The sequence below is a fragment of the Equus caballus genome, chromosome 14 (genome assembly GCF_041296265.1).
Source record: "Equus caballus isolate H_3958 breed thoroughbred chromosome 14, TB-T2T, whole genome shotgun sequence".
Lineage (NCBI taxonomy): Eukaryota > Metazoa > Chordata > Mammalia > Perissodactyla > Equidae > Equus > Equus caballus.
This window is the reverse complement of record NC_091697.1, coordinates 99,779,470-99,800,360: the sequence shown is the minus strand read 5'-3', so window position 1 is coordinate 99,800,360 and position 20,891 is coordinate 99,779,470. Positions and strand designations below refer to the sequence as shown.

Sequence of the window (20,891 nt, the reverse complement as noted above, 5' to 3'; positions counted from 1 at the left end):
TAAAGAGGGATTGATTTGGGGGGATGGATGAAAGAGGAGATGAAAAAGAATCCCTGTTTTTACTTCTTTTTGTTTTGTTTTTATTAGCCCTATCCATTTCCTCTGACAAATCTCACTGTCTTAGTTGATTTTGTGCTCTGTTTTCCAGGCAACATTTTTATCTCCCATGGCTGAGCAGAAAACTAAGTACTTGGCCCCAAAGGAATGATTGTAACTCAGCTAAGATTAAGGGCAAGAAGCAATAAGGTGGTGTAGATGTCAAGTGGCCTGAACTAGGCTGGAGAGCAGACGTGTTATCTACCCATTTGGGTTTAAAAAGGGTTTAAAAATTTCTAATATTTCTGGCAGGAAGATCCATGTTTATTACCCTAAATTTATTTGAAACTCTTATGAAATGTGCCAGTAAGTCTTCAAAATATTTGTTAAGTGAGTGAAGTGATAAAATTGGATCAGCAAATTGGGGTTCAGTAACCTTAACACTAAGGTTATACTGTCCTAGAGCCTTTTTCTCTAAGAGGTCATGTCCCCAGTTCTTTAACAGTCAATTCTTCAGCTTGGTGTAAAAGAATTATAATTTGGAGGAATCATGGGAATTCCTAAGGTTGCCATAGATAACTTCAGTCCTGTGTTTCTGCCACCAGGAGCCACTGAGAAGGTGACATGGGACATAAATGTACTCCACACTTTTTCTAATTCATCTGTTCACAGTTAAACATAAATAACAGAGTGGGCCCTTTGCAAAGCTGTGAATTAGGCTAAGTTTCTTTTGGAAGCTGGGTATTTTTGCTGTGTTTATGAAGACTGCTTTTTACAATTAGAAGCTGGAGGTGGAGCCTGTAGGGCCGAGTCCAACCCTAAACCACTTGTTAAAACAAAAGGAAACGGTTGAGTTAAAAATAGACTATCTTCTTGTTTTATTCCCCTTATGTTTGTGGACCCGTTTTAGTATATCTAGCAGATAAAAATATTTTTGGCATGTTTGTAGAAAACGTTACCAGTAAAAATGTTACTATTTAAATTTGGGGATTTGTTTTGGTAAGAACAAAATTTGAAGCCATCTAATGAAGATTGAAATTAGAGTAGGATATAGGAATTAATAACCTGTAATTTAAATTTTTTTCGTTATTGAAGCCTTTCATGTTTTAAAGCGTTTCTTGAACTGATATGCTAGATTTGAACACAATCATTACTAATTAAGCTAATTAAGAAAATTGCTCTTGAAGGTTCAACTTTGACGTGTCCTTTACTTAAAATATTTGTGGACTGGACAGAAAATGTGTTTCCTGCCTAACACATTTTAGTCTTAGTCATAATTCTAGTTTGAAAGGGGGTGTAAAAATGATGAGGTAATGCTAAATTATCATTTAAAGTTATCAGTCACAATCTACTCAGAAAAGACTGAACAGATGAAAAAAAATTAAGCTAAATTGGGCACAATGCCCAGAGAGTCCAAAAAATGTAGCTTACTTTATATGAAAAAGGGAAAATAATAATGAAGATGTAAACTTTATGCATAAGAGTCAGGAATTTCCTTTCTTTACTCAGAGTAGTCTCTTCTGTCTTAAGGATCATTCTTGTATATTTTTAATAATCTAGAATTCTAATTAAGGGGTGCAATTGCACACACAAACACACACACACACACACACAGTAAAGTCGTTAAAAAAAGTAGCATGAAAGATCCCAGTTGCCGGCAGGATAGCTTCGTGCTGTGTTCTCAACTCCTGTGTGGCACTGCTTCTGCTTCCCACCCTGGCACTTCAGCCTATTTCTAAAAACCTTAAATTGCCCTTAAGTTTTATAAAATACAATGTTTCCCCTTTAAGTGTGATGTTACCCAAGGAACTTTTTACATGCATTTTATCGGGATAGGAACATTGCTTCTATTCGCAGTTTGCTGAGAGTTTTTAATCGTCAATGGGTGTTGAATTTTTCAAATCCTTTTTCTACATCTATTGAAAAACGGTATTTTTTTCTCTTTTGTTTAGTCAATGTGGTGAATTAAATTGAGTTTTGAATGTTGAACTAACTTTGCATTCTTGTGATAAACCCACTTGGTTATGTCTTGACATTCTTACATATTGCTAGATTCACTTTGTGAAAGTTTATTTTTTAATGGAATTTTATTTTTATTTATTTATTTTTTTAGTGGGGAAGATTGGCCCTGAGCTAACGTCTATTGCCAATCTTCCTCTTTTTGCTTGAAGAAGATTGTCACTGGGCTAACATCTGTGCCCATTTTCCTCTATTTTGTATGTGGGACACCACCACAGTGTGGCTTGATGAGCGGTGTGTCTGGATCCAAACCTGCAAACCCTGGGCCACCGAAGCGGAGTGGAGGAACTTAACCACTGTGCCTTGGGGCCAGCCCCATTGTGCTGAAAGTTTGTTAAGGACTTTTGTGTTTATGTTCTTGAGGGATATTGACTTCTAGTTTTCTTTTCTTGTACTTTGTCTGGTTTTGTTATCAAGATAATTATGCCTTCATAAAATGAGTAGAGAAGTGTCTATACCTCTTCTATTTTTGGAAAGACTTTGCGTAGGATTGGTATTATTTCTTCTTTATGTATTTTATACAGTTTAGCAGTGAAGCCATCTGGACCTGGAGTTTCCTTTGTGAGAAGGTTTTCAACCACAACGAGTTTCTGTAAAGATAAGCTATTTAGAGATTTATTTCTTTAGTGGGCTTTGGTACTTGTTCTTTTCTGGAGTTTATCCATTTCATCTGAATTGTTAAATGTTTGCTGTACAGTTGTTTATAAGCTTATTATCATTTTAATGTCTGTAGGATCTTTAGTGATAATCCCTTCTTCATTTCTGGTTTTCGTGATTTTTATTCTATTTTACTTGATCAATCTCACTAGAGGTTCATCAGTTGTATTGGTCTTTTCAAAAAATCAGTTTTTGGCTTATTTTTTCTCTAGTTTGTCTACTTTCTATTTGGCTGATTTTGCTCTCATCTTTGTTACTTCCTTCCTTTGATTTGCTTTGAGTTTACTTTGCTCTTCTAAAGATTGAAACTCAGGTCACTAATTTTAGACATTTCTTTTTTTAAAAAATATACACCTAAAGCTACAATTTTTCCTGCTGTATCCCACAAATTTTATTTTGTTGTATTTTTATTATTGTTATGTATGAGATATTTTATAATTACCTTTATGATTTTTTTTTCATTTGACCCATGGATTATTTAGAAGTGCGTTAATTATTTACAAGTGTGTTAATTTCAAAGTATTTAGTATTTTCCTAAATATCTTATTGTCGACGATTTCTAATTTAATCTCATTGTGGTGAGATACTCTGTATGACTGCAGTCCTTCTACATTTATTGAAACTTCTTTTATGACCAGGCATATGGTTTATCGTGGCTCATGTACCATGTGTACTTGAAAAGAAGCAATATTTTCCAGGTTAGGTGATGTATTATTCTATAAATATAAATTAAATCATAAATCCTCTATACCTTGACTAAAATTTTGTTTAGTTTTTCTATCAATTGCTGAGAAAGAGATGCTAAAGTTTCTCACTGTGATTGTAGACTTGTCTATTCTTTTAATTCTGTCCATTTTAGGCTCTGTCATTAGCACGTGTACATTTACGATGGATGTCTATCTGAAGAATTGACTCTTTTATCATTACAAAGTATCTCTCTTTATCTTCAGTGATGCTCTTTTTCTTAGAGTCTATTTTATTGATATTAATATATGTGCCATATGTCTACTCCAGCCTTCATGTTTGTTGCTTACATGATCTATCTTTTTCTACCAACTTACTTTTCTCTTTTACACAAAGACTGCTTGTTTTTTTAAAATCCATTCTGATAATCTCTGCCTTTTAATGGAAGTGCTTTGTGAATTATTGTTTAATGTAATAATTAATAAGATTGATGTAAGTCTATCATTTTTCCTGTTATCCCCTTTTTTGTTGTTGTTCCTGTTTTCTCTTTCTGCCTCATTTTGGGTTAATTTTTAGAATTTTCATTTCAACTTATCTATTGACTTTTTGGATATACTTCTTTAAATTATTTTATGACTGATTACTCTATGCATTGCAATGTACATCCTTAACTTTCCGCAGTTTGCTTAGAGTTAATGTTGTACCACTTCACATAAAAGGTAGAAACCCTGCATTACCATATCCCTCACCATTCTTTATATTGCAACTGTCGTATATATCTACATACATACATAAATCTCACATGACAGTGTTATAATATTTGCTTTAGACTGTCACATATATTTTTTAAATTTAAGATAGAATTATGATCTTTAGTATTTGCCCAAATATTTACCATTTCCAGTGCTTTTCACTTATTCCTTTGGTATCATTTCTCTTGAACCTGAAGAACTTTTGTCCTTTCTGTAGTGTGGGTCTGGTGATAATGAATTGCCTCAGTTTTCCTTTATCAGAAAATACATTTATTTCACCTATATTTTTGAAGGATATTTTCACCAGATACAGTCATCCCTCGATATCCAGGAGCATTGGTACCGGGACCCTCTGTGGATACCAAAAGTCACTAATGCTCAAGTCCCTTATATAAAATGGCATAGTATTTGCATATAACCTACACACATCCTCCCGTATATGTTAAATCATCTTTAGATTACTTATAATACCTAATACAATGTAAATGCTTTGCAGATACTTGTTATACTGTATTGTTTAGGAAATAATGACAAGGAAAAAATGTTCAGTCCAGACACAACCATGTAAGGCCTTTCAATCCATGGTTGGTTGAATCCACAGATGTGGAACCCACGGATACGGAGAAACTGTATAGGTTTCTTTAAAGATATTGTCCTCTTGCCTTTTGGCCTCTGTTGTTTCTGGTGAGAAATACATAGTAATTCTAATTGTTGGTTCCACGTACGTAATGCACTTTTTTTTTTTGAGGAAGATTAGCTCTGAGCTTAACACCCACCGCCAATTTTCCTCAGCAAAAAGAGCTGACATCTGTGCCCATCTTCCTCTCCTTTTTATATGTGGGATGCCTGCCACAGCATGATTTGATAAGTGGTGGGTAGGTCCATGCCCAGGATCCAAACTGGTGAACCCTGGGCTGCTGAAGCGGAGCACACAAACTTAACCACTGTGCCACCAGGCCAGCCCCTCTGGCTGTTTTTAATATTTTCTCTTTATTTTTGGTTTTCATCTGTTTGAGTATAATATGCTTAGGTATATTTATTTGCATTTATTAGATTGTGGTTTTCTAAACTTCTCGAATCAGTAAATTTCTCTCTTTCACCAAACATGGGAAGTTTTCTGCTACTGTTTCTTCACACATTGTTTTTCCGCTCCATCTTCTCTTTCACCTGCCCTTCTGGTGCTCCACTTTTATCTATGTCTGATGTTTAAAACTGTCCCACAGGTCCCAGGTGCTCTGTGCATTTTCTTTTGATTTTTTTCTCTTCTGCAGATTAGATGACTTCAGTTCATCTACTCTGTGGTTCATTGATTCTTTCCTCTGTTACCTCCAGTTTGCTATTAATCCCAACCATTGAATTTTTATCACAGATTTCTGTGTGTGTGTGTGTGTGTGTGAGGAAAATTGTTGCTGAGCTAACATCTGTGCCAATCTTCCTCCATTTTACGTGGGATGCCTCCACAGTGTGGGTTGACGAGTGGTGCTAGGTCTGCACCTGGGATCCGAATCTGTGAACCCCAGGCCGCCAAAGCGGAATGCGTGAACTTTACCACTATGCCGCTGGGCTGGCCCCTATCACAGATATTTTTATTGTTTAGTCTTGAAGTTTCCATTTGGTTCTTTTTTACCTTTCCTATTTCTCTGCTGAAATGTCGTATATTTTTAATCAGTGTGAGAATATTTACCTTTACCTCACTGAGCATACTTATGAAAGCTGCTTTAAAGTCCTTATTTGATATTTCCGACATCTGGGTCATCTTTTCTCAGCAGATTAAGTCACATATTCTCTGCTTATCCTATGTTGAATAATTCCAGAATGTATCTTGGATATTGTGGCTGTTATACTTTGAAGGCTCTGTATTTTGTCACATTCTTCTAAAGAGGGTTGATATTTTTCTTTTAGCAATCAATTAATTTAGTTGGACTCAAATTGCAAACTGTCATGCCTGTAGTGGGCAGTGGCTTAGACCTCAGTTCAGTTCTTTAAACTTAGCTACAAGCTGCTTTCAGGTTGTCCCACACATGCGTGGGTCAGGGGTTAGCCAGAGACAGGCTGAGTTTAAATGTAGAATTTGATATTCTTCTCTGGCTCTCTTCCTTCTTGGGTTTCCTCCTCATTTTCTAGCAGCTGTAATTGCTCCAGACTCTTTTGCCTTGTTTCCTCCAGTCAGAAAAGTGGCAGGACTTTTACCTGCCCGCCTTCTCTCCACCCTTGTGCCACCACAAACACCACCACTGCAGCTGCCTCCAGGGAAAAGCTGCAAAAAACATGTCACTTGCTCCAGATGTTGACTCCTCTCCAAAATCTGTCCACCTTTGTTAAATCTCCAAAGCCTTAAATAGGCTTCCCCCTGGAATTTCTCTCTGTTATTTGTAGGACGATTGGTCTGTTAGGTACTTAGTCACTCCTTACTTCATCACCTGGGCATCCTCCGGTTCCATCACTAGGTGTGCATCTCTCTTAGCCTCCTGTTTCTCCTTCTCCACAGATTTATTCTAGTCAACCTGCAGATAAACCCACATTCGCGTGTTTGTTTTTTAAAGCTCTTTCTTTGATGTTGCTATCCCCTCAATGTTTTCTGTTATCTACCTATATGTTATCTGTTTTTCTCTGTAATTTCTTATAAGGGTTATCTATTCTTAATACTTATAGTTTCTCACTACAAGTTCATACGACTCTACAGTTTTGCGTTTTCTCCCAGTGTGCTTTAACAATTTCTCTCTTAAAAGACAATAGTGAAAACTGAAACATCAAATCAAATTGCCTCTTCAGATTGTCCTTCATTTTCCTGTAATATCCAAGGCTGTTGACCATGCTCTGCTGGAAGCTTTTTCTCCCGTGACTTCGTGCTGTTTTCATCTCTCTATTTTTCTTCTGTATCTGTGAAGTTCTTCTCATTGCTAGCTCCCCTTCTCCTCCTATCTCTGAAATATGGCTTTCCTTAAGATTTTTCCTTGGCCTTATCTTCTCTTTCCATTAGAAATTTCATCTACTACAGCTAGTCCTTTTATGCTGATGACTCAAATCCAAAATGTATCCAAACTGTAACGTTATAAACATGGACAGAATTCTGGCTCTGCCTCTTACGAATTGTGGTCTTAGGCAAGTTGTGTAGCTGAGGTCTTTAGGACCCGGTTTTGGTAAAATAATAATGCCTTAAGCTAGCTTGTCTCATTAAGCCATAAGTGTGCTTACCACGTTGGCATGCATAGGTTCTAGTATACACATAGGCCATAGTTAATGTTCAAATAGGGGGTGACTATTATTAGAGCCATTTCTACAGTCCCTGTCTTTCTTTAGAGTTTTGCCCTACAAATTCAGTGGCCTATAGGATCCAGGTGTCTTAAATCAGCATCTCCAAAATAGTACCTGTTACTCATGTCACTGTTAATGACACCATCATTTCCCCAGTTATCCAGGCTCAGAACCTTGGTATTGTCTAATAAATGGGCTTATTCTTTAGGCCCTTACATTCATCAGTAATTTGCTTAGACAAACAAACACCCTCTTGGAACGTCTCTTTCATTTGTTTGCTCCTTCCCAATACTGTTCCCAACCATTTTTCTTAACATCTTTCGTTACCTCTCTCGAGGATCGTTCTGTTTACACAGCCTTCTAGCTGATCTCACCATGTCTTCACTCTCTAATTTCCAATCCATCCTTCAGTTTATTTCCAAATTATGTTTTTAAAGGCAAGCTCTAATCACATTACTCTACCGCCCCACTAATGATAATAATCTAACATTATTATTTTCTTATGTGCTAAGCAATGCCTTAAATGCTTTACATGGATTATTCCATGTAGCCCTACCAACAGCTCCATAAGCCAGCGTTATCATTATCATCTCTATTGAACCAATGAAGAAACTGAACGTTAGAGTGCTTGATTAACGTATGTCACCCACCTAATAAATGGTGCAGTCAAGTTCTAAACCCAGGCAGAGTGATTCCAAAGTCTGCTCTCTTAATCTGTTGGACTACATTGCTTCTCAACTACTTCCTTATGATCCCCAGCACCTATCAAATATGGTTTAGGTTCTGTCCTTCAGTCACCTACAATCTGACTTCAGGCTAACAATTTTATCCTGTTTCAGATTTCTTATACAACACTAATTCCAGACAAACAGGGTGACTTGCTAAATTGATCGTGAGCTTCAGTGTCTTGAACCTTAGATCTCGCCATCATTTCTGCCCTGAGTAACTAATGCCTCATTCTTCCAGTTGGAATCATTCAGGCTAAATGACACCTTCTAAACTGGGACCTTGCGTTCTTTTAGGATCCAGTTAGGACTGAGGTCTTCATCTGTAATCTCACGAACATTGTATACTTCTCATGCAGCCATTGTCACAGTTTGCTGTGTGTTATAGTCACTTGTGGATATGGCTTATATGACTTGGCTCCCATACCTAATTACACAATTCTTGCATGACCAGTTGTGGGGTTTACTTTTCATCTTGTTTTTTTCTTAATCTAGTGAGCACACTGTCTTAAGTATATTAGATGATCAATTAATGTTTATTGAATGAATACATGTTTGTGAGAGGCTGCTATGGAAATTGTGCAGTGTTAATTTAATGAGATCACCTTTTTAAAAAGACTGAGACCTTTATGGATGTTCATACTTTCAAATCTTTACCTTTGAGTTGGGTTTTGATTTTCCTGGGGGAGTTTTTGAAGGTGTAGAGTTCCAATTTTTTTTTTTTTTTTTTTTTTTTGCTGAGGAGGGTTTGCCCTGAGCTAACATCCATTGACAATCTTCCTCTTTTTATTTTTTTATGTGGGCTGCTGCCACAGCATGGCTACTAACAGACCGGTAGTGTAGGTCTGTGCCTGGGATCTGAACCCAGGCTGCCAAAGCAGATTACGCTGAACTTAATCACTAGGCCACCAAGGCTGGCCCAAGTTCTAATATTTTAAATGGGAATTTTAAGACTACTCACTGTGAAGGACCATGGTAAAGAGAGGACTCTAAGAATCCTGGTGAATAAAAATACTCATACAGGAACTGGCCCCATGGCCTAGTGGTGAAGTTTTGTATGCTCAGCTTAGGTGGCCTGGGTTTGGTTCCTGGGCATGGACCTACACCACTTGTTGGAAGCCATGCTGTTGCGACAACCCACATACAAAATAGAGGAAGATTGGCACAGATGTTAGCTCAGGGTGAATCTTCCTCAGCAGGAAGGGAAAAAAACCCTCATATAGCTGAAAAGCTTTAGTAGGAGCTATAGCTGCTGTTCCTTAATAAGCTCTGTCCACAGAGATTTGAACTTACAATTTAATTGCAAAACTTAGTTGTGAAGGAGATTTGGTCAAACATTAGGCTGATATGGTTAATCAGTGAAAATGTTCTAGGACAGAGGAACTTTTAAGCCAAAATCTAATAAGGAGGAAGCCTGGTGTTGTAATGGTGAAGGGAGACTATTCTTGCACAGGAATGGGTTAGTCAAAGATTCAGAACTAAGGTACAGTTGGTGAGTGCCATGGTGCTTATACAACGGAGGGGTGGCTCATTCCTCCTGGGGTGTGGGGCGTGATCCCCTTTGGTATACGGATAACTGTCTATTATCAGACTCCTCAGGCAGTTCTTACATGCTTCATCCGTGTGCATAGTCTCTCTTCCCTTTCTGTTTTCCTGTCTCTTTATATCAGTTTTGGAAATAGATTTTGGCAACAGTATATTTGGAAAATAGCAGCCTAAGACTTGTTTGTGTTATTTTTTTGGTCTTACTCTAGCTCTCACTTTTTATTGATGCCGTTAGCTCTCTATCATATTATGCCTTGTCTCTCTTCTCTTTTCTGCTATCCCCCTTCCTCTCCCTATTTCTTTTCCCTTGTCTCCCTTTCATCTCTTTTTCCCACATTTCTTAATCTGGCAATTGCTCAGGAATTTATTGAGTGCCTTTTGTTCAAGGAGGTCAACATGCTTCTTTCTATATCATTTTGTTTGTGCTCAAGACACATCTAATAAAAAGGTAGAAGGCACTAAAAACTACATTCCCACCATCCTTGAGCCCCAGTGAGTTTTGGAATTCAGAATTTGGGGGATTTTAGATAAGTAAGGTAATTTTATAAAAGTGAATTCTGTATTATGTTACACTCCTAGTGGTGTCTGGGCAGCATTTAATATTTCCTTAGTGAAACAATCATCATACAAAGTAGAATAAATAAAGACTATAAAAAGCCACAGGTAAGAATTTGCTACCAAATGAGTTTTTGGTGCCAAACATATGAAAAAGTTTACTTTTAAAAATTTTCAGAGCTTTCTGGATTTCAGAACTGTGAATAAGGGATTGGGCACTGCTTTTTGCCTAGATGGGCCATGGGGGTCTCTAGCCCTGCCTGTATCTCCAGAGCACTTCCCGTTCCCGTGTCTGCCTCGTGCCCCTGTGACTCTGCCTGAGTGCCTTCTGTGGTAGCAAGAGCTGTGCTCTGCTCCACTGGGAGGTAGCCCCACAATTCCAAACCAGCTAGTACCCCAAACCAGTCATCAACTGGACACAGGGGGAGTTGGTGAATGTACCTTCTGGCTTCTGAACCCCCCAGGGGGGACAGCCCTGAAGTGCGTTTTGTACAGTCTCTCCTGGTGGGAAGGAGTCCTGGTTTCCCACGGTGCTAATCTGTTTGCTCGTGTGCCCTGTACTGCTTCCTCTCCCCTCCCACCTCATCTCCCCACTGCCCTACTGCTGCTCCTGAAATCACTTCCCAAAGAGATTACTTGCCTTCCAGTCCTCCTCTCAAGGGCTGCTCTGGGATAACCCACGCTGAGACGCGGACCCCAAATAGAGCCTGGATCTTGGATTAAAGAACAGTGTTGTTGCAGACTTTCATGTGGTTGTTAACCACTGTTTTTCATCATGTTTTAGATTTCCTAACTTAGAGTTGGGAGATTTTATTAGAGTAAGAGGAGCATGGTACCAATTTGTAGCTGCCACTGTTCATGTTTATGCACACCCGTGGCCTTCCTGCTGCCCCTGCTGGTTCCTGTTCCTGCCTCCCACTCTGGAGCTCACTGTCAGTTTGAAAACCTGGGCTAAGAGTTGTACAGTTTCAGCTGATGATGATTTTAAGTATTTGCCCCCATTCTCAGAGATAATGCATAGTCTCCTGGCTCGAAGACCTTTAAGGCACAAAGAAGTTGATCTCCGAGGACTGATTCTCTGGGGGCTGCCGGGGGAGGGCGCGGGGTGATTTGGTCTGGAGAAGCTTTCTTGTACCCTCAGATTTCATCATCTTGAGTGTAAGCTGAGTCTGACCCTTGGTTATTTATTGCTGTAAATGATTTTGTGCTCACTCTCTTGCAAGTGAATTGCTTGAGTTAAAAGTTGAAGTTCTTGACACAACTTTAAATCCATTTTTAAAAAAGTGAAATTCATTTATAGAGGAACTGAAATCATTAATTACGTTGTAGCTCCTTATCTTTTTTATGATACACGTATTGCTGTGGGTATAGTGCTCTAAAACATCTGCTCAATAGTCCGTTACAGCGGCACAAGACTGCTTTTACATGAATGCAATAAAGTAGCAATGCTTCTTAATGACAACTTCCCAATTCATTTAGGAAACAAGTCAGTTCTGGATTTGGTTTTTGCTCCAAGTGTGGCAACTGTGCAGGCAAATGATTCCAAAGAGGTTAGAACTGACAAATCTAGTCACTCTGTATGATTTTTTTAGGGTGCTGTGTGTTAGTCTAAAAGCCTTCTCTAATAGCACTTTAATAAAATTAGCATTTTTCTTACTATGCAAATAATTATTTACCATTATAAGTAACCAGGAAAATACATTAATTTAGTATTACCAGCTTAAGGTTCTTTTATTTTTTCTTTGGAAACTTCTGTTGAATATTGATTTATCATTAGCATTACAAATAGAAAAAGTGGTTGAATGCCCAGGCTTGGTAACAGGGAGACATGGGGGTCCAGCAATTGGAAGTCAAATGTAGCTCCTTCCAGGAGCAATTTCTGTCACCTCAGAGACAGATCATGAGACACTGGTGATGCCCACATGCCCCTGTGCACCATCCTTGGCAGGGCTGGTCTTCTCCTCACTCCAGGAGGTTGTCATCCACAGGGTGTGTTCTGAAGGGGGCCAGAGAAGCCACTGCTGCCCCCCACCCCCGTGTCATGTTCTCTGTTACAGGAACTGCATGGTAAGCGATTCACTAAGATTTCCCTGTTTAGGAAGACTTCTCTTCAAAGTCAGAGACTCTTGGTAGGATTAACATGTCCAGCCTGTAACATTTACTGTTGGTAAGTTGATCAGGGCCCTTTCCTCTGCAGATCAGAAGGGCTGAATTGGGGAGCTTCACACTGAAAGAGGAAAACAAGGCCATGAGAAGCTAGATGTAGGGGATGCCAAGGATCAATTTTGTCTTCTTCAAGTTTAACAAAGGTCTGGGTCACCAGCATAGAGTCTTGGAGTGGATGTATGCACCCAGAGAGCATGGAAAGCAATCTGCTGAGATGTGGTAAACAACATTGGAACTGCTATTTATATTTACTTTTATTTATTTTTCAAATGAAGCCTTACTGATATTTGAACATGGACTCATGCTGGGTCTTCATGCAGTTCACTTGTCATATATGTCACTCAAGGCATCAGAAAGGAAACAGCGGGAGCCAGACAACAGGAAGGAGCTGACAGCGGTGCCTTCACTCCTTCAGGTGTTTGTTACACATTGTGGTTGGCTGTGCCCTGGATTTGCCAGGATGATCTCATCCAGTTTTAGTTAACACAACTCCTACTTGTCAGACTAGGGGCTTTCAAGAATCCTGCAAAGAAACTAATGAACAAAAAAATGGCGTTATGTAAAAACAACAGTATAATCAGATCTTTCAAAAAGTTTGCTCTCGCAATCTGAAATAAAGATTCCTGGAGGTAGGGTTTATATTTACTGTTATTGGTGATGACCCTCAAACTGTGTGTATATTGTGCCTGATGATAGTATGAAGCTGTCGACGTTGATTAGCCACCCACTGAAAAACATCCAGAACATGAAGACAAACCCGTTATACCTGGAGAAGGGGATTGGCCTGTGGGTGTCATGCTTTACTGAGCACAGCCAGTGATATACTTCTTCCATGTGGATCTGTGGCTCTGTCTCAGCTCTTGCAACCAACAAAATCTTCTATCAAAAAAATGGAAAAAGAACTGAAGGCAGACCTTTGAAATGCCATATCACATTTAAAATTTAAAACAAAAGAAAACAAAAACACTGCAGCATATTCAAAATATTACTGGCAAAAATGTATCTGCACCATTAATAAATAAAGTAAATATATTTTTCTCTAACACTTTATTTACTGTGTTATTTGCACATTTGGAACCCAGGACTCTGTCTATGTGCGGATTAGAATGGGCTTCTTTATGAAGAGAACTCCTGTGTCACGGTGCTGGGGAGAAAGGCAGGACTGATGGGCAGGCAGCACCCGGGCATCTGGTGTCCGGCTATCTGACCGTCTGGGACTGTGATCAGGGCTGGCTGCTCAGCAGCACTGGCTCTGCAGCCAGGAGCCCTGTGAAAGGCAGGCAACTGTGTGCTCGTTTGCATGCTGTTTACATGTGTGATCATTTTGAGGTACTAACTTTATCAACTTGTACCTTAAAATCAACATTTTTGCAACTTTATTCAGTCATAACCACTGGCCCAGAAAGCTGAGTGCAAAATGGGCAAGATTCCCAAAGAGGAGGTGAGAGCAGGGGGCCAGTGAAGGTCCTTTGGTGCTCAGAGTGAAGAGTAGAGTGTGATAACTAAAATAATTACTTGGAAAATATTTTTCCTTCATCTTTGTCTTATCCTTTAAAGTTTTCAATTTTAATGTGTTTTACAATATACACAGTGTATTACACAGAAATACATGTTCATAATTGATCAGAAGGTAAATATACACATAGTAAAGATGAGTGCTTAAATTTTTTGACTCCTGGAGTCATAATCAAAACAGTTTAGAGACCTCTGATTTGTGGGATGGAAATGGCAACAGTTAATACTCACGTCATTTGTTTATTTCTTTTAACAAGCACTGATTGAATGCCCACTATTGGTCAGGTACTCTTCAGGATGCTTGGGATGCTCGGGGACTGAGACAGGCATACGCCCTGTCCAGGGTTGTGTGTGTGCCACAGCAGGAGAGCCTTTCCCTGACCCTGGACCAGATAAGGCCCCAAGATGCATTCTTGCATTCTTATAGCACTTGCAATACTATAATCAAATAATTATTTATGCAACGATTGGTTTCCCCCCCGCCACCCTCCATCTAGTTATAAGTTCTTTGAGAGCAAAGACCATGTCTGTTTTGTCCACCAACATCTCTCCACTAGCTGCACCAGGCCTAGCGCATAGTAAATGCTCAGTAATCGTTAGTTGAACTAACGTGTATGTGACCTGTCTGCACACGCAGCACACATGTGCGCGCATATATGTGAGTATGCACAAAACTGAGAAGAAACACGCAGGCTTTCTCAATCAGAAACTGTTGCTGAGGGCGGGAGGACACGTGTGAACAGAACGAAGTGCGCAAGGAGACTTTGTAGTGGGCTGCAAGAGGAGTTTGTTAGGAAGAAGCTCGGATAGTTAGAGGTGACAGAGTGACAAATTCTAGGTGATAAGGCTGTCTGGTAAACTTGGTAAAAAAAAAAAAACAACTGTTCCTAGAAATCTATCTGGGTAGATGGTATGGTCACTGAACTAAAAAGAAACCTTAGGAAACATGATTAGGACATTGAAAGGGTCCGTGCTGCATACAACTGGTTTGTCCTTGAAAAAGCTGAAAGAGAAAAGGTTAAAGGCTCACACACCAAATTTATAGATGAGGTAAAATTCTCTCTACTCTGGAGACTCTGCATCTTCTCTAGTAGCACTTAGTGTGATGACAATTTTATAGTTATTTGTGTGATTATTTATGTAACGGATCTCCTCCCATTAAGGCAAATGTCTGTTGCTATTCTCCCTCCTGTTCTCAGATCCTAGGACAGTGTCTAGAACAAAGGTTGGCAAACTGTGGCCTCCTGCCTATTTTTGTACAGCTCACAAGCTAAGAATGGTTTTTACATTTTTATAGGGTTGAAAAAGAATCAAAAGAATGGTGTTTCATGACACATTAAAATTCTATGAGATTTAAATTTTGGTGTCCATAAATAACGTTTTATTGGAACTAAGCCACGCTCATTAATTTACACATTGTCTAGGCTGCTTTTGTGCTATAATGGCAAAGAGGAGTGGTTTTGACAGAGACATATGGTGCACAAAGCTTAAAATATTTACTATGTAGACCTTTAAGAAAATGTGGCCGACCCTTGGTCTAGAACCTAGAAGATACATCTGACCCTAAGTCTATAATCTAAAACATTTGAGGACTGAATGAATAAGTTAATCAGTGTACCTACTATGTGTCAGGTAGTTTTACACATTATCTTGTTTAATACACATTAAACAAGGGAAAAGTGGGAGAAAAAATGCCTTCATTTAACAAGTAAGGAAGCTGAAGCCCAGAGGAATTAAGTGATCTGCCCATCCAGTGAGTGGTGGGCCCAGGAACTGAACCAGGTCTACTCCAATGCCATGCCCTTTTCCACATTTGACTATACTGTGCTTCTCTAAGATCTAGATGTTTGTATCTAGGATTTTGAGTGCACCCTTCCACGCCAGTAGAAAGATCAGAACTTTCACTGTGCTCTCATTGCTGCTGAAATAGCATTATTTAAAAGCAACACCAGGTCTTTGTCCTGCCATAAGCACAGTGCCTGGCACTCAGTAGGTCCTTGTGGAACTCTTTAAGGGATTCTCCTGGTAAAATGGCCAACAAGCAAACAAATAAAGCCCTATTCACATCCACATAATGCAGAGGCAGTTTTCAGGAAGGAGAAGGAACTGATGGCTTAGTTGAATTGAAGGTCCTTAGCAATAATTCTGTGTTCCTTCGTAGATATTCTCGTGTGCACGGTGAGAGAGCCCAAGCTTTAGGATTCACAGCCCTCTGAAATTACTATAGTGCTTGCCTTTTGGTCTATTTATCAAGACCTTATCATTTTTACTCTTTGGCAGTGAAATTTACTCATTTCTGGATTTGAGTATAGAAGTTTATTCATATGCTGAAAGAATTTGCAGTTTATTCATCAAGACATTTAAAAATCTCACTTGTTTAAATTAGGGTAGTGCTATCTCTTACTTTAGAAAATGATTCTGGCCAAGCTTCACCCTATTGGATTCAATTATCATTATTCTTTTAAAGCTCAGAATTTATCATCCCTCCAAGAAACCTAGTGTAACATCTTAAGATAGAAAAAAAAATAGAAAAAGGGAGAAAGAAGATTTACCAAATGGAGACACAAGTCCTTTGATAAGGTTCTGCTTGCTACATACAAAAATACAATAAAATGCAATGAAGGAAGGCCTTAAGATGGACTCATAGGGGTAAGCAACCTAAGGTCTACAGGCTGCAGCTTGTTTTTGTAAATAAAGTTTCACTGGAGTAGGGCCATGTCCATGTGTTTACATGTTGCCAGTGGCTGCTGTCATGCGTTACAGCCCATGAAGCCTAAAATATTTACTCTCTGGCCCTTTAAGAAAATGTTTGCAGACCTTGGAACTAGAGACACAAGAAAAATGGGAAGAGCTAGGATTGTCTAATATGGGGAAGAGAACTCTGAAGACAATAAATTGGTTCATATTTTTGAGAGGCTATTACACAAGAGGTGACCCTTGTTTCTTAATTTTCTGCAAGGATAAACATAGTGGAAACTGATTCACCTTTTAGCACAAGGAAGAATGTTCTGGCTCTGGAGTTAAAATGTAGGGTAGCCTATAAGGCAAGTCTTACACATTGGTGGTTACATGCATGGTGCAAAATTTACTTCTTTTTGGCCCCCCAAATTCCACTATGAAAGATTCCTTTTGATTGGGGTTATCAATGACAAATCTGCCGCTGAATGTAATAGTTGATAAAGGAGTAACATACTAAGCCATCAATGGCCATTGATACTTCAGCAAGAATTAATCAATCAGTTAAAAGGAAAAGGAGAAAATGAAGGATGCTTTTGGATAGGAGGGGATAAAGGAAAGGGCCCATGAAAGCGCCTCTGTCCCTGGGAGTGGGGGTGAGGAGCTGATGTCTTAGGTTAATGGAGGTGCAAAGGTTTCCACCAAGAGGAGAGCAAACGAGATAGCAATACTCCTGAAGATGTAGATGAGCAGCCAGTGAAGGCAAACTGGTTTACGGTGTAATTCTGAGTCTTGGTGTTTGGGCTTTCCTGATGCTATAATCCCATCGAGCACAAAAGTGAAGAATCCCGAAGTTGAGCCTCCGAGGCTTCCTGGAGTGGTCTGCTGACCACGCGCATTAGCATCACTTGGAACATTGTGAACAAGGTGGATTTGTAAGTCCCATCCCAGAAGGTTGGGGATGGAGTCCATGAATACAGATGTTTCACATACCCTACCTCCTAAAATCTAATGGTCTTTGTGGAGTGAAGGAGCCTCAGCTAAGTTTCTTACTTCTGGATGACTTGGGGCTTTCCTCCTAGAGCAGAGGAGCAATTGACATAATGTATATAAATGTGCTTAGAAAAGCTGTAAACCCTTGTAAATGATGCTGGTCTTATGTAACATGCAAAGAGTAACTCTGAATAGAAACATATTTGACTGATTCTGAGCTCAGAATACCAGGTAAAAGTCTTTCTCTCTTCCTTTAATTAGGCATGATTTCCGTAAGGAATTTCCGATTTTCAAATCCCTTATCTTGCTATTCTTTTGCTTTTAGCTGCTCAGGAATCTTAAAAAGTAGATGAGAAGAACCTGACTTTTCTTTTAAAAGGTCCTTTTGCGCCCTTCTGATTTTTTCCAGTAAGACAATGCTTTTTAAATAGTGTTGTGATTTAAGGACTAATTGTCATTGGCTTACGATAGGTGCTATTAAGCATTATTACTACTCCCTCCTGCCAGAGAACCTGTATCCTCTGGCATGGAATCTGAGAGACAGCCTCTTCAGCAGCCTGCCTTGTACTCAGCCTGTTTGCTAGCTGCCCGGCTCCAGACTCAAGCTGTCTTGCTGTCCACTGCACAGTCCTAAAGAAAACAGGGCCTAAGAAGCACAAAGGAGCCAGTTGTAAACATCCAGAAACCTGCCAGACGTGCTTTGGCGGGTTTCTGTGTCTCCTCCCTCCTGCCTTGCCCTTGAGCGTGCCCGGCTACATTGGAGGACTTAAGCCCGCGCGGGAGACAGGTGCGTCCTCTCAGTGGGAGCCCACGTTGGCCGTGCTAACGCTAATTCACTCCCCTCTGATGGGGCCGGGAGAGCAAAGAATGGGGCTTCTTTTTTTCCTTTTTAAAAAAATCGGGAGTAGGGGCTGGCCCCGTGGCCGAGTGGTTAAGTTCGCGCGCTCCGCTGCAGGCGGCCCAGTGTTTCGTTAGTTCGAATCCTGGGCGCGGACATGGCACTGCTCATCAGACCACGCTGAGGCAGCGTCCCACATGCCACAACTAGAAAAACCCACAACGAAGAATACACAACTATGTACCGGGGGGCTTTGGGGAGAAAAAGGAAAAAATAAAAAATCTTTAAAAAAAAAAAAAAGCGTTATAAAAAAAAAAAAAAGGCTTTGTAATCAGAATACGAAATTATAAAAAAAAAAAAAATCGGGAGTAGAAGTGATAATATTACTGGGAAAAGGGGAGGCGCACTGAGATGCTGTCCTTGAGATCACCTTACTGACCACCCTTTGTGGTTTCAGAGTCACCCTGGATGCTGTCAGACACATGCCTGCCTTGTGTTGAGCCCTCTCTATGTATCAGATACTACCTTTACAGTTGCTAAGAGAATGCCATCACTTGCACAGGTTCTTGTGACAGTCACTTACTCAAAAGCCGCAGAGATCATGAAAAAAGAGTCATTCTAGGAGTAAAAATAGTGAAAAGACCATCCCACTGTAAAATGATGAGCAAGTGAAACTAAAAAGGGCCTGCTTAGATTATTTTTATAATTTATTTTAGATGTTTTAATAATTAAAATTCTTTCTTAAGGAAGTGATTTTTCAATGGTTTGTCAAAAGGCTTCGTCAGTCTTTATCACTTCAGAAAATATTAAAAGGCTGTTGGCTCAGGAAAATCAAATGAGGTTTGTTCCATAGCCAGTCTTCCATTGATTAGATGGCTTACGTGTCCACTCGTGGATACAGCTAAAGGCTGTCTCTGAACCAGCGTGCCCCTTCATCATTCTGGCTACTTGGCTGTGATTCTGGCCCATTAATGTTAGGTTTGAATTAAAGACTTGACTGGTAGAAGACAAACAAATAGACTCTCTTTTCCTCCAGGGACGTTAGGAATAAGGCTCGTTACTTCTGTTTGCTCAGTAATGGAGATTTTTAGTGATAGAAGAAAAATTTTTCCACCTTCTGTTACTTTTTCCTGTAGACTAAATAGAGATAGGGATCTCATTGCCAAAGCCCAATGTACTAGCTGGATTGGCTTTCAATAAAATATCTATGAAGTATCTTCAGCATGATCTCTATTTAATGGGATTTAGTTGTAAAGCTTAATTCATATCAGATTTTCTAAATGAAAGATCACTGTCAATTTATTGTTAATTGAATTCAATAAAATCAAGGTTTCTATAATTAATGTGAACCACTTAATCTTTTAGCTCCTTGAATGAATGTAATTTTCTAAACACAGGTAGCTTCTCATTTAATGAAATAGTAGCATTTTGAGGAAAATAAATGTGTGTGTCTTCTTTTTCTAGTAACTCTTAACATTGAATTAAATATACCCAAATCCTTTTGAAAAAACATAATAAAAGAAAAAATAATAAAATGTTAACAAACTTGCTCAAAATGTTAATATTAATGTTATGGGGCCCTAACGTCAGTCCAAGTTAGTGATAGCTAAGAAGTGGCATACTGCAGTGCGAAGAGCAGTGGTTTCAGTGTCAGCGGGCATGGGTTATAGGCCTACCTGCCTGAGTGACATTGGGTAAACAAGCAGCCTTTCTGGCCGTATTGTATCTGCCAGGTGAGTGTTGGGTTAGATGGAGTGATTCAAGTTCTTTTCACTATTAGAGTTCTGTGATTCTGTATATTGTAACATGGTATCAGAAATTTTTGTTGCCTTAAAAAAATTTTATTTTGGAGAATTAAAAATATTCAAAAAAAGTCGACAGAATGGCATAATGAACACCTATGGACCCATCAATCGACTCCAGCAATCATCACTGCGTGCCCAGTCATGCCCCTTCTACACCACCGTCCGCTGACCCCTCGCCTGTGTTATTGCAGAGCAGATTCCAGACAGCCTCTCTTTATCAACATAACCCTCTGCCATCTGTATTGTTAGCACCTGAGGTCTTAGAAATTTAATTTTGTTTTTAACAAACTTCAAATTGCTTCACTTTTTTTTTTTAAGATTTTATTTTTTTCCTTTCCTCCCCAAAGCCCCCCAGTACATAGTTGTATATTCTTCGTTGTGGGTCCTTCTAGTTGTGGCATGTGGGACGCTGCCTCAGCGTGGTCTGACGAGCAGTGCCATGTCCGCGCCCAGGATTCGAACCAACGAAACACTGGGCCGCCTGCTGCGGAGTGCGCGAACTTAACCACTCGGCCACGGGGCCAGCCCCCTTCACTTTTTTCCTTTTCATTTTTTAATTGAAATTTTTAGATAATTGTAGATTATCTAAATAAGAAATAATCAGAAAGATCCCATGTATCCTTAACCCAGTTTCCCCCAGTGATAACATCTTGCAAAACTATAATATAAT

General features: G+C 39.4%; 1 protein-coding gene across 7 annotated transcripts in view; it reads left to right on the top strand.

Annotated features, from left to right (window-relative positions):
* ATG10 (autophagy related 10) overlaps positions 1–20,891 on the top strand; it is a 209,429-nt gene that overhangs the window by 105,971 nt on the left and 82,567 nt on the right. The window lies entirely within an intron of this gene.